The sequence below is a fragment of the Chaetura pelagica genome, unplaced genomic scaffold, assembly GCF_000747805.2.
Source record: "Chaetura pelagica isolate M959 unplaced genomic scaffold, ChaPel_1.0 scaffold21, whole genome shotgun sequence".
Classification (NCBI taxonomy): Eukaryota; Metazoa; Chordata; class Aves; order Apodiformes; family Apodidae; genus Chaetura; species Chaetura pelagica.
This window is the reverse complement of record NW_009952251.1, coordinates 1,403,850-1,417,935: the sequence shown is the minus strand read 5'-3', so window position 1 is coordinate 1,417,935 and position 14,086 is coordinate 1,403,850.

Here is a 14,086-nt window from a genome sequence, read left to right as displayed (position 1 = left end):
TTCAGAACAGAACCCGTGGAACCTTGAAACAAATTCCCGGGAATGCCGTTGTCTGTCATGCAGTCAGGCTGCCTCCGAATACACAACTCTTCCTGGGAAAGTGGGTGCTGCCATGGCAGACTCCTTCCAGGTGAAAAAAGCTATGGTGTTCTGCAAGAATTGTCAGCCACAAAGAATTGCAGAGACTCAAAAGAGAAGACAAAGAGATAATAGACCATTGTTTAGTACTTCATATGTAAACATAGACAATACAGCTTATGCAGGATACTGAACCCGTCCTGACAGAGGATGGTTCAGCTTCTAGTCAGGGGAGAGATAAGGTCAACCTAGACAAGGATGACCTAAGCAACCTGGTAAATCAAGGCAGGCACATGAACCAAGGCATAAGAATCTGATTAAAAGTCTATTGTGGTGGAAAAATCTCCTACTGCTCACGATCAAAGCAGACTGATCTCTTACGAATTATATAAATACACACAAGTATATATTTACATAGCATTTGCAGTCAGAGAGGTCCTTGTCAAGCTATATGCAAGCATGGAGTGTGAGCTGCAGCGAGGTTAGCTCTGTGCAAGACACAACAGAGCTGTTTTGGGTGTATGGCTCTAAGTAATGAACGGTCACGTGTCTAGATCTAGCTGGAAATACTGACTCCTTAAAAGTTAGGCCTCAAGGTTTTTTGTTAATCTAGTCCTAAGAGTGTATGAATTTTCTTTTCAGCACTGGAAAAATTCTGTCACTAAGAAATTGTTTTCAGAAATGAAAAACCTGCAGCGGTATGTCAAAAAAACCCCAAACCAACCAACAAAGCAAAACAGCTTTTGAGTAACAGATTAAAAAAAAATAATGTATTTATTTTATTTTATTTTTGTTCCAGTGGGTGTGCCTATATTAGTATGGTGGTCTAGAGCAGCAGTAAAGTCTAGAAGCCAATGCAAACCCCCTGAGCTTCACCACTTAACAGGAATTGCTTTGCTTTGCAGCATGGTTTTGGTGCAGCTCAATTCCTCCTGGAGGATGCTAAGCCAGAACTGGCTTGGATGGAACCTAATGAGCTCCACTCCTAAATGGAGACCTGAGAGTCTGAGTTGATGCATAGTTCTTTGAAGAGCTTCAAAACAAATCTTTGGTGGGAACATCTGGTTCATGCAGTCAGACCACCTGGTCCAAAGAAAACCTCCCCAACTGCCAGTAGGTTAGATGTAAGGGTCTCTGCACCAAGTAGCTTCAATGTACTGAGCCACCCATATTGCAGCAAATTACTTTAGACACAGCCTCACTGACTCAAAAAGTGCCAAGTGTTTACTATTCCCTAATGAAGAGCTGCAGAGTTGAGATTGCAGCTCATAGCAAATTATTAGAGCCAAACTATACTAAATAAATCAGTGTCTATGCCAAGTCATGGGGAAAAGTGCAGCAGATTAGACACTCATTAGAGATTAATTTCCAAGCTATGGACTGAACAAAGAACAGATGTGATACAGAAGTTTTCACTTAAACAAACCAACAAAGTTCTGGTCATGTTATAACAACAGCTAGTGTATGCTTAGTGGCTTTTCATGTTTAGCTAATCCTGAATAATGCTATTAAAATCAGTTTCCTGGTGTATTTTCTGTTTGATTAATAATTGAACATTATTGTCATGCCACAAAATAAGAAGGAAAAGGTGAAATTCAAAGTGTTTTCTGAAATTTATTTCAAAATCACCCACGGAGAGCTCTTTGATAGGTGCTGGTGTTGTGGCATCAGAAGCAATTCAGACATCTTGATTAGTTCATTCAAGTCCACGCTCAAAGTGGTTTTTTCTCCTCCCTCTCACACCCTAGACTTAAAGAAGTCACTTGTCAATGTCAGGCTTTACAGATAAAAAGTAAAACCCTCTGCATCAGAGACAGAACTGTACCTCTAGAAGGCAGAGAACTTTTTCCCAACTACCACTACATACAGCTTCAGGTGACTTCAGGTATCAGTAGCCTTTAATACAAAATACTGAAAATATTTCTTCAGCCAATAATTAGCTTTTCATCATACACTCACTATTCTGTATGTTTATACAGTTCAGGCATATACGTTCACATCACGTGAACAGAGCTGATTCCCACACTGGGAATTTTCTTTCCTTTTTTGCATATAGGATTGTTCCACTTGCTGATTGCTAAATTCTGCTGAAGATTACCTATGCTTACTGCATTATTACATAGTATCTTGCCTAGCACATTGCTCTTGGAAGACTGGGACATTGGATATGATAGATGGAGGTATGTACAGGTATATATTATCAATGTCAGTCATTTGATTTCACTGACAGAAGGCAAAAGAATGGCAGCCAGGTGAGAGTTCTACTAAAAACACGTTACTTGAAGGATTATAAAACTATCATTTTTTTCTTTCAGTTTCAGGGAGCTAGGGACACAATCCTATTCACCAACATGCAGTTACTTAATTTACATGAGACTATACATCTTGATGCTGAGAAGACTCCCTCTGTTTGGTGCAGAAAAGCTCTATGTCCAGCTGATTTCAACAAGCACAGCAGAGGCTTTGCATGTAGCAGGCTCACCCAATGACCAGCAAGACTATGTCAAAATAGACTTCTGGAAACCATAATGCAACTTTTACAGCAGGGGCCGTCCTCCCCACAAAATTTAATTAAGGCAGGTAAATTTTACACAAATACAAGAGAGGAAATCAGATCTTGCCTTGTTCCACTTCCCTATAGGGTATCTGGCTAAGCATTTTGATTTTCTGATTGGAAGGCAACCTCCAGCAAACTGCATGTAAACCCACAGTTCACTCCACCCTGCTTACATAGAGGAAAAGCTGAGAAACAAAAGGCCCTATTTCCATTGCCTTAATGCAATTATTAAGCAGCAGGTGAGAGGAGCCATTCGCCACAGAAAAAAGATGAGGCAAGTACAGAATGAGGCCAGCCAAAACTGCACCAGAAAGTAATGTTTACCCTTGAACAGAGCTGCTCAAGCAGAGGAAGCGAAATAGGGAAGGCAGAATCCTTTTCCAGCCTGGTCATTAACTGATCTTGAAATTTATCTTTTGCCTGTCTTTGGAAGACTAAGGTTCTGTGTGCCCCTCTGCTGCATTTCCCACAGCCATGGGGCCCCTCTTGCAGCACTCTGGTCGCAGGGAGCCAGGACAGCGCAGCAATACCCACCCCAGTTCTGTGCAGCACCCACAAAGCCAGGCCCTCCCCTTCCGGATGGCAGACCCACAGGTGTTGGATCATCTAAGTTACTGTGTTTATTCAAAGCCCCACCTGCAATCTGTATTTCTAACATGGGAGAGTAGCAACTTCCACAGCCATTTAAAAAAAGGAAATTCTTCTTTGGCAGCTGTTTTGATTTGGGTGTGTTTATAATGTTGTCACTTCTCTGAGGGGACGCAAACTGCTAGTGGGGCATTCCAGCTATTCCCTCCTAGTTAGCAGTTTGGGCTTTGGGGAGCCTGCAGCCATGCCCTGTCTCCAGGCAGCAGAGTAGGTGTGCAGGGCTGCAGACTGCCTACAGAGAGAGAACAAACGGGAAATGTAGATGATTTTTGTTTTGTTTCATTTGCAATTTTGGCAGCTGCTCCACAGTGCAATAAGATCTCCTCAAGCACCTTCTGACTGAGTGGTTGTGACCTTTCACATCTAGGGAAGTTCAAGAGTAGGATGGTTGGCCTGATCCAATCTTCTGACTACTTGAGATGGACTATACGCAGTAAGAAAATTCAGATAGTCCCAGATATTGTGCAGGTAGAATGAATGCAAGAAATGAAACTGCTACACAAAGGTTTGCCACTAAGCAAACACAGGGTCTTAAGAAGAGATTATAAATGGGGCAAGAGTGTAGAGTGGAAAAAATACTTCAAACATTGATCCTGTGGAGAACTGTACACTAATTACTTTTGAGAAATGCTGAGCATGAAACGCTGCATCAATATGCTAACATTACTCACAGCAAAGTGTGGTTTTAGACTGCCACACAATTCATCTTCTGCCTGATCTCTCTGCATCTTGCAGACATCCAGCAGACAGATTAGAGCTAGGCTAACATGTCTGGGTTTAATCAGACATGCCCTCTTCTGCCCACAGATTATGTCTGGAAGGAAGAGAGAATCTGAGGACTTTCTGTACCTTTATGTGGGATCTCTCTGAGTCCAAAGGTCCAGCTGGCAGTAATATGTAGTAGCAAACCAAGGCTACTCAGTGTCTAGAGACCCCAGACTTTTTGCACAGCATCTGCACAGATCAGCTGCAAAGAGTCTTCAAGCAAGTCCTACACTTCCTGGAAGCATCAGAGGGACTTGTGGTGCATGTTGGAGTCAGCTGTGAAGCCAGGGCAGAGGAAATTCAACATTTCCCAAAGCACTAGATTTGTGGTGCACATGCAAGCCACCTGTGCAACGCACCGACAACCTTCTGGCACCACCTTGTTGTGTTTTTTCTCAACAATATCTTTGTCAGGGTTTTGCAGGAAGAGACTGGCAGCTCTGAACTAGAAAAGGAGACCAAGGAAAAAGATCTGATATAAACCCTGACACCATTTCTACTGTAACTACGAATAAATTTCTGAACTTGCCTCCTAACAGTTACAATGCAAATACATGTAGACCCAGAAGCGCTAGGAGCTCTAATCTAGAGATCCCATGATGGAACCACACTGGAGCTGTTGGTATGAAGGCTGCAAAAACTATCCTCTTGGGAATCTGTCTGGGAGGGGTAGGGGATGTTCAGCGGAGGGTTAAGATCAGAAAGAAAAGGTTACTATGTTTTATTGTCATTAGAAAGTAAAATGCAGCAGAATCTGATTTTTGGTGGACATCAGGGTGAAAGTGAAGAGGCAACTAAACCTTTCTAGCCTCTTTCTTGCTTCTGAAATAACTCAAAAAAACTACTTAGAGAGAGAAAAAACTGCAGTACTTTTAATCATCACCAGCAGGTCTTTAACCTCACAGGAAACAGAAGAGGGAGGACAGATTGTAAAATATCCAGACAGATTAAAGGTCATTCTTCTTTCCCTTGGGATGAAACGTTGCATCTTGCCTTAAGGACAAATATGCATCTACTGTATACATGCTGTCATACAGAACATTCACAACTCTTCACTGTCACTTGATAACAGCACACCAAGTTTACTTTTGAAAATAGAGATAGGCATAGCAGAGGTGAGCAAGTGAGCAAGCAACATGATAGACAAAGAAAAAAAACAAGACACTTCCCACAGTGACAGAAGGATGGACCCAGACATATTTAGTGGCCACATTGTTAAAATTATATGCATTATATCAAAAGGTTATTCTTGTTGGGCAGGCATTGGGAGGTAGGATTCTGGTCTCATCCAGCAGAACATGCTTCCTAGAGCTCACCAGCTCTTCCCTTCACGGATTTTGGGCAGCTCGCAAAGCCTGAAGACACACAACAGAACAGAGCTAAGTGTACTGGCTGGGAGGGTCACAGGAGGCTGAGGGGCAACCAAACATGTGCCGCCACTGGCATACCTTTTCATTTGGGTAAAACACCTTGGCTGAAGGATGGCTGGACATTTTTCTGCCTGAACACATTCTTTCATGCAGACACTTTCTTTAGGTTCTTGCAGTCAGTTGATTCACTTTTCAGCATCTAGCCTAAGACCTACCAGGGGACAGTGGCTGATAGTATGGCTGTAGACCTACCACTATAATTTGAACACTAAGATGTGACCTTTTTTCTCTTGAAAGCCTGAGGACCAACAAGGGCTAGTAGCACTCAAGAGCTGAGAGCTCATTCCCTCAGGACTCCAGCACAGAAGGGCCACTTCACTGACCACTCCACACAGGGCTGCTGGGATCTCCTTGCCCTTTCCAGGCCACCGTGTTATTCAGGGAATCAGAAGTGCTCCCTCTTTTCATAGCTAGGAGCACAGAAGAGGGAGATTTTAATCTCCAGCTCTGGGCCTCCAGAAGGAGGCTGGAGATGGGAATTCTGGCAACACACCACTGCTGCTAATGAGAAGGCAGAAGGGGAGCTGTAGACAGAAAGGAGAAGGTTGAACACCTGAATGATTCTTGACGCAGTGCTTCAGGACCTGCTGCTTACTCGTACGTGCTAGTAATCTCCCTACATAGCAGGAAAAGATAAATACTCTATCAAGCTTTTCTTAAATGGGACATGATCAGCAAACTTACTTTTGTAGTAACATTCATAGGCCAATTATAAGAAATTACAATCTGGAACCATTAAATTATTAAAATCAGGCAAGGGTGCTCTACAAGCTGTTTGGGGGCCAACTTTTTCACCCTTCATGCCAAGTCCTGTGCATAGGTGTGAGAATAAGTGGGCAGAGCAGGTCACAACACACACATGGAGAAACTATGAAATTCCGGATTCCCAAGCCTGCCTAAAAAATACTTTAAATCTTTGAGCCTTGCCTTATCTTAACCACCTGATATATGAATGTTTCAAAATAAAAATTGCCAGTAATGCCCTTGTCCTTGCCTGAGGCTAGAATCCACATGACCTTTGCTGCTGACATGGACAAAGTGCCAGGACTTACCTGCAAACCCAAAGAGATGGGAACCACCTAGGAGAAATGCTAACAAGGGCTAACTTGAGCAGCTGAGCACAGGGACAGATGCCTTGTCAGGGTGGGAATATCCCATAAGGAGACGTTGCTCTCTCTGTCAGCGCATCCCCCACCATGCAGCTGTGGTCTTTTCCACAAAAGGTATCCACCATCGGGGCAGCTATGTCAGGCAGTCTGGAGACAGCAGTTTAGGTGAGCCCTAACATCTGGGTGGAATGGCAAAACACTTCAAACACCCCACTGGCAGAGACAGGAGAGGGCAGCTCCCCATCCTGTAGTTCCTCTCCTGCTGGATTTATAGCTTAGGTTCTTTTCTACTGGCTGAGGAAGCTGAACTGCTCACGGAGGGCTTTAGGGGAGTGAGGGAGGCAGAGCCTGTGTGCAGGCTGGGATGGGAGGACAGGGCGACGAGAGGGGCTAGAGGCAGTTAGGCTGTTGGTCTAGGAGGATTGAGGCACTGAGGTGGCTCAGCACACCCTGCACTGCTGCACCCTCCCTGGACGCTGCAGACTCAGAGCTGTGGCGACAGTGGTGCCACCAATAGCTACCGCCTGTTGCTTTTGAAGGCTGGTGCCGCTGTCCCAGCAGAGGCTTTTGCCAAGGACTGGCATCGAAGTTGTTAACTCTCCCTTAGGGGAAAGCAAGCTTGGGATTTCACATCTTGAGGAGGCCGGGCTTTCAGCAGCCATGAAGCTGAGGGTGGGGGTCACAAATCCCTTTACAGGGAGCCTGAACTGCAGCGGGGCTGAACAGCTTGAGCTGCAGAGAGGTCAGAGGAATCTCTCACTGCTCCACACCCTGTAAATCCTTTGCTAATTACTTTATTGCAGTTATTTGTGAGGATAAAGGAAAAGGATTAATTAACTACGAGAGAAGAGCACAGATCTCCCTAGATGGGTTCCATTAATTGATACAGGAGGGAGAAAAATCAATTAACAAACTCTTTTGCTTTCTTGATCAGTCTGGAAACAGAGCTGTGGCACTTTTTTGGGGGGATTGTGAATGATAAAAACAAGTTCACTCCCTGAGCCAGCTGCAAGACATTAATTCAGCAGTTTGCAGTTTACACCACTTAACTGTGGTGGTGTAAAGCCTGGGCTTTGCAATTCTGTAACATCAGGCAGAAACATAACAATGTGAGGTGATGCTTCTGGACACCAGCTCTCCTTAATTTTGATGCTTCACTCTCATCAGAGAGCTACTTGATTGTCAAGAAAATAGAGCTCAAAAATAATTATAACATGGATTTCCCCTGACATTTTAAATCAGGACATGGTTTTCTGCAATGTATGAGAAGGAGCAGAAGAAGCAGAACAGACAAGAATACCACATATTGTATGTGTTTCTATCATTCCTCTGTCTTTTTGAACCTTTATACAAATTCGGAGCTAAACCCAGACTCAGGAATCTACCCAAGATTCCTTTCGTGTGGCATATTAGTTGAAGGAAATGAATGGTCCCCTGGGATAAGGCCTCAGAGAAAAGGAAGTGTTTGATGAATGAGGTTAGAAAGGTCTTGGTGTAGCTGTGTCATGCCTCAGTAAAGGCTTCTCCAGACAAGAATGATAGTGGTTTCCACTGCCTACACAAACAAGATATGCAGCATCTGTATTGCAATGTATAAAAAACAAACAGCAACAACCATCAAAAACCCAACTCGCCCAATTTCTACAGTTTCATCTCAAGCAATTGGAGTAAACCAGATGCAATATATTCAATTGTTTAAAAACTATAAATCATTATTTTGTGTTAAAAACACAGATGGGGAGAGTTGTAGTTATCAACTGGGAATTACACAATTTAAATCTGATGTCTGGGGCAGCGATTCTTAAGTTTCACTGTCACTGTCTCCCAGGGATGAAATTAGTGAATAAAGGAGAAAAAGCAGGCACTGAAACAGAGAAAAAACTGCAAAAGAGGGACAGAGCAAGCTAATAAATAAAACAAAAGCCTGAAGGGAAGAGCTGCTTTGTCAGAATATAAATATTTCCCTTCCCCTTTTATCTTTAATGTGGTGTGAGGAGCTTATTAGGGGGAAGTGCAGCTCTGTCCCTGGAGTCCATCCACATAACCATGTAGGGAGCTCAGTCCACACAACCAGCACAGCCATGCACACATCAGCTCTTCTCTGCTGGAAACAAATGTAATGTACCAAGTAATAAAAGGAAAAGCAGGCACCCACAGTGGTCATTACAACTCTTATCTTCTTGCTGGACCGGGTGCTGCTTTATATTAATGGGCAGCAGGGCAGCCAGGGGCCCCCAGCTGGGGAGCTTTACTCTCCTCAGGTCTCAGCTGCAGCCTGGGCTGAACAACCCCTGTCCTTCTGGTGCTGCAATGGCTCTTTTGCAGGGAGAACCAACGTGGCAGTTTATAACAAAGAGAAATTTGGGGTTTGGGTGAACAAAATGAGGGAGTGTGTGAAAGCATGTGTAAAGAGGGAAATGCTGCCCTGTAAAGAGCTAATGCTGTGCACTAAGTGCTGAGGAAGAAGCCCTTCCTTTTAACCCCCTCTCAGGACAGCCATCTCTGGTGGCCAGGCCAGGCCTCACCTTCCCCCGGTGCCATGCTGAGTCCAGTGTGCAGAGAGGAGAGTGAAGCATGAAGCAAAATTGTGTATTTATGGCTCCTCTCTCTCAGAGATCTGGTTTCCAATAATTACTTGGTTCCCATTCTCAGCGCTGGCACCAGCACCTCTTGGCCAGCCCTTCAAGATGTCTGACCATATGGCTGCACAAAGCTACACCATCAGTCAAAGCCTCCAAGCCAGAGGGACAGTTTCAAATTGCTGCCAGCAGATCCTTCTCCACTGTTTCCCTTGCCTGAGCTGTCACAGATACAGGTGTCAACCTGGATCCTTTACTGCCTAGCTCTTTTCATCTACCCTTAAAAAAGAAGGAAAAAAGGAGGAAAGCAAAAAAGAAGAGCTTTGCATTTCCTCTAGTCAGGCCTTAAACGGGAAATACGAAGGGAATTCATTGTTGGTGCTTGCTTATCTCTCCACCCCTACTGTTGCACCACTGTGGCCCTTTGAGCATGACAAAATGAGCTCCCCAGGCTTGATTATGCAAGCCACTAATTCCTCCTCCAGTCAAGGGGGTGCTCAACCTGGCAGCTATACAGCTTGGGTTTACCCTGCTTTTGTTTTTGCTTCTGCTTATAGGGATAACTGCTTGGCATTTCTGCATTAAAAATTGACCTGTTTTTCTTTTAACTGTGTATTTTTGAATATGAAGAGACTGTCACGTACAGTCTTTTTTGAAGTGTTTTTCTTAAAAAAAAATAAAATTGGGATGATGTACACTTTGGGTTTTTCCCCCATGATGCTTCCACATGAACTCCTATTCCCAGTGTCATTTTTACTTCGTGTTTGAAAAAGAAATTACTTCAAATACTACCGGTAAGCTTATTTTCTTGGAAAAGTTTTCAACAAACAATTCTTTCAAGAAGGGATTTTGCTAAAAAACATAGTAAAAAAATAAGTACCTTCAAATCAATACTTTTAAAGATGGACAAAAGCAATCACAAAATTGTATACAACCCCCATGCCAGTTCTAGGATATTTTTTTTTTTTAGCTGGTCCTGTCAGGAAACAAGCCTTCAGACTCTAAGGAATTCATCTAGCAAAATACCACTTGTGCTGGCAATCAGCCTGGCTCAGCTGCAGCTTGCAAGCAGCTTCCCTGTGGTGGATCAGCACCTCTGAAGAAGCTGCCTGTGTCTCCTCCCTCCTCCCTCCTCCCAGCCCTGGTGGTGGGCACCCAGCATCTGAAAGCATCTTAAAGGAAGAGTCAGTCTCACTGAAATATTTGGAAAATAGAGCCTTTCTCTGAAAAACTGTTGAGCAAATTTGGTGCATAGCTATTATTCAGCTGCTAAGGTTGCTTCAGAGAACCCAAACTCACCATATCTGCATAATATCTAGAGACCAACGCCTATAGACTTTACTCACAAAGAACTGACCCTTGTGGTGAGGGAGAGCTTTGAGTCACAGACACCAATGAAAATCAGATGGCTACAGCAGCTCCCACCCCCTCACCCTGCCCTGCCAACCTCCTGCAAGCACCTGCCCTTCACACAGGGATCTCTGGGCCAAAAGTAACGTGGCTCCAGGAGTCACCTCAGTTGGCAGGCCAAAGGAGAGAAGTAAGCTAGTGCCAAATCTGAACTGCTCTAACACTCTGGGCCATGCAACAGCAGCCCTAGAATGGCTTTGAGCTGAATGCAGATGTCCTTGCCCTGGAGAAAGCAGTCCCTGGACAGGGCAGGGGGACCAGCTGGGGACAGTCGCTGCTTCAGCTGTCCCACTTTCTATGGGCTGTTTCACAAGTTAACAACCTCCTGTACCACTGTGAGAACCTGCATGAATAAGATCTTTCTGGACAGAAAATTACTTTACTGTTATGTCTAGGAAAGCACCAAAGATTGAACTGCACTTGCACAGTAACAATGATAGTAACAATAACACACTTCAGAAACACACCTCCCTAACTAGGAGCCACTGGCCTGATGCTGGCTACATCCAGAGATGGGGCTCTCATTCAAATTCAGGTAAAAACAATTAGAAGCACTGCACAAATGCCTACAGATCACTGACCTTAACAAAATGCTATCCATGTCCACACACAGTTTTCAGGGTTAGCACTCCTCCAACATTGCCAATGCACCATTTGGGGCATCTTCTAAGATACTGCTGGAGGACTTGTTTGCTTTGCCCCCAAAAAAGTTATTGTTTTAATATCAGTTCTCATTTTCCTACATTATCTCCTACCACCTGCAACAGCCTTTACAAAAATAAACTAGCAGGAGTTCAGCAGACACCAGCGTTAACATCTCTACTTCTGCAATTACACTTTAATAGCTATCAGCAGCTGGAATTTCAGTTTTCACACTCCAGGCAAAAACCTGCACCTACAGCAGCATGGAGCTGGGAGGCAGGGTCAAACAGAGAGCCAGCTATTGCATTCCCAGCATCACTTCCTACACCACAGGTCTTGCTGTGATGCTTGTTCTTCTCCACACTGGTGAGACCAGCCCCTGCCCGGCTTGCACAGCTGCCTCAAGCCCAGTCACAAGCAGCAGGGCAGGGCACATCACAGCCTCACCAAGCCCAGCACATGCCCCCTCACTTGCATCAGAGTAACCTGCCAACATTCATGATTTCCTCCAAAATCAGTTGTTTGTTTTCCTAGAAGTAACTTCTGCTCCAGGCCAAAACCCTCAAACTTGTTTGTAAACAATCCTGTGTAGCACAAGCTTTGAACACTTTAGAGTCCTACAACAATTTATGTTTTCAGAGATATTTTGTAGCTTTGTAATTTTACAACACTGTTGCTTTTTAAAATCCCTAATGATTACCCCATTACAGTGTAGTATGGTTCCCCACCTATTGAAAAATGCAGCATAAATATGTGCAAATTCATCATTAAAACCACGGCTTCATTGTGTAGCAGCTGACCAAAAGATGGCTTTAAGGCTAGATAGCAGGTCAGTAAGTTATAGTCATTGAAAAAACATAACCTCACCCCAAAAACACAATTCAACAAAAGCCTCACAGCAAACCACATCCAGCTGCAGTTGTGTGAGCTAAGCAAGTGAGAAATAGTTAAAACTTGAGTTTTGGGTACTGCAGGTCTCCCTGTGAGGTGCTGAGAGTTTTCAGTTATCTCCAAACTTAAAGGGCCGATCTGTGGGAGCACAGAGAGCAGGATCTACTGTTTTTAGAAGACTGAAGCAATCTACCACATCATGTATGTAAGAATTTGGCAGCAAATTAGGATTTGAGAGCTCTCAGTAGCTTTCCCAGATTGAGCTTTTGGATTACAAAAGATTGTAACCACGTCTTAAATCACAGACATCACCTCAGCATTTAAAAAAACAATACAAAACATTCAAAGACTGAGGAAAAAAAAATACAAAAGCACACACATTCACAGGAAGAAGTTGTATCTCCATTGCTCTGCAGTCTGTAAAATATAAGAAATTGTAACTGTGGTCCCGGCAAACACTGGGGCTGCAAACACCATGTGGTATTAGACTGAATTCAGAGCAGAATTACAGATGCTACTTCGAATTTCCCAGCTTTAGTAGGTGCAAACCAGACACAGGATGATATTTCTTTTCAGCCCATATGAGAAAACATTACATGCAGCTGAAATCTATTTCAGACAGCAGTGTTTCTTTAGCAGAATGGGATTTTTCTGATGCTTTGCTTTGCTCCACATGCTTCTAATTATTGCTCAATTCAAATAGCTATTTCTGCATTGACTTGCAGGAATCTCAGAAGGCACCTTCTACGTAGGCAAGAAGCATAGCCCATAAATAATTTCAAAAAGTATTAAAGAGGGGAAGCTTCATAGCTTTTTCATTCCAATCTGACTATGTGGTATTTAAATAAATGTCTGTGGCTTTCCAGTAACATAGTAGGAACTCCCAGGTGGCAGAGCTGGGGGAAGAGAGGGAGGAGAGCACTAAACATACTAATGAACATGTAATTAAGAAAATGGGCCCTCATTCCCTTCAGAGACTCCATGAGGAGGGAGCTTATTTGAAGTGCTGCATTCTGGTTCCCCTCCCTCAACAGAAGGAAATCAGCTTAATATATCCAGTGCCATTCAGAGTACCATGGGTCCCAGGTCCAAGAGAGTCTAGTCAATGCAGGCTGACACAGAGGTTGAAATTATAGTTTAGAAATAACTGGTAAAAAAAAAAGGTAAAGGAGAGTGTGTGATGCTGGTCCACAAACCTCACAGCCCCAGTTGGCATTAGCACTCTGCACCTTTTCCTTAGCAGTACTGCTTCACTGGTACGCACTTCGGGTCACCACTGCCCAGGGGCTCTCTTGGAAAGAGAAATTCTCCTTACAGCAGCATTGCCCAGTTGCAGGGAGATGCAGCAGGCAGTAGCTCCATGCAGCAAACTTTTATATGGCCTCAAAGCAGGGAACCACCTTGGCAAGTGGATCTCCAGGGCATGACTGGAACCAAATGAAGAAACAATTCTGTTTAAAAGTAGTGGAGGACAATGGTTAATTTGTGAAAGCCTATTGGGAAGAGGGAAAATTATAGTAATTAAAATATTTGTTTCTAGTTGCAATCCAACTTTTCAAGTGGAGTCAGTTAAGGAAATTTTACACTAAACATAGGATGGTAGCCATGATTGGTAATTTAAGCATTCATGGGAGGAGGAGAGAGGATTTTGTAAACAGAGGCTTAGGAATTCCTTAGCCTCTTTAGACATCTGGCAGGTTCTGTATTGTATAACAGCTCTTCTTCCCTTGTTTTCTGAGCTTTGGGAACAACATATTTCTGGAGGCTGCACTCATCTTTAGTGAGTCTTAATCAAGTGAAGATAAACCATTTGTTTGAACATCAGGCAGTGGCTTCCTGCCAGCATGATTGTTAAATGGCAGAACCATGTCCCAAGAGAGATGGCAATAGTTCCATCACGCAAGGCTTTTTAAATTAGACTAATTATACCACTAGCATATGTAATAGCAAGGTCTAAACAATATAATGAGTCTTTCC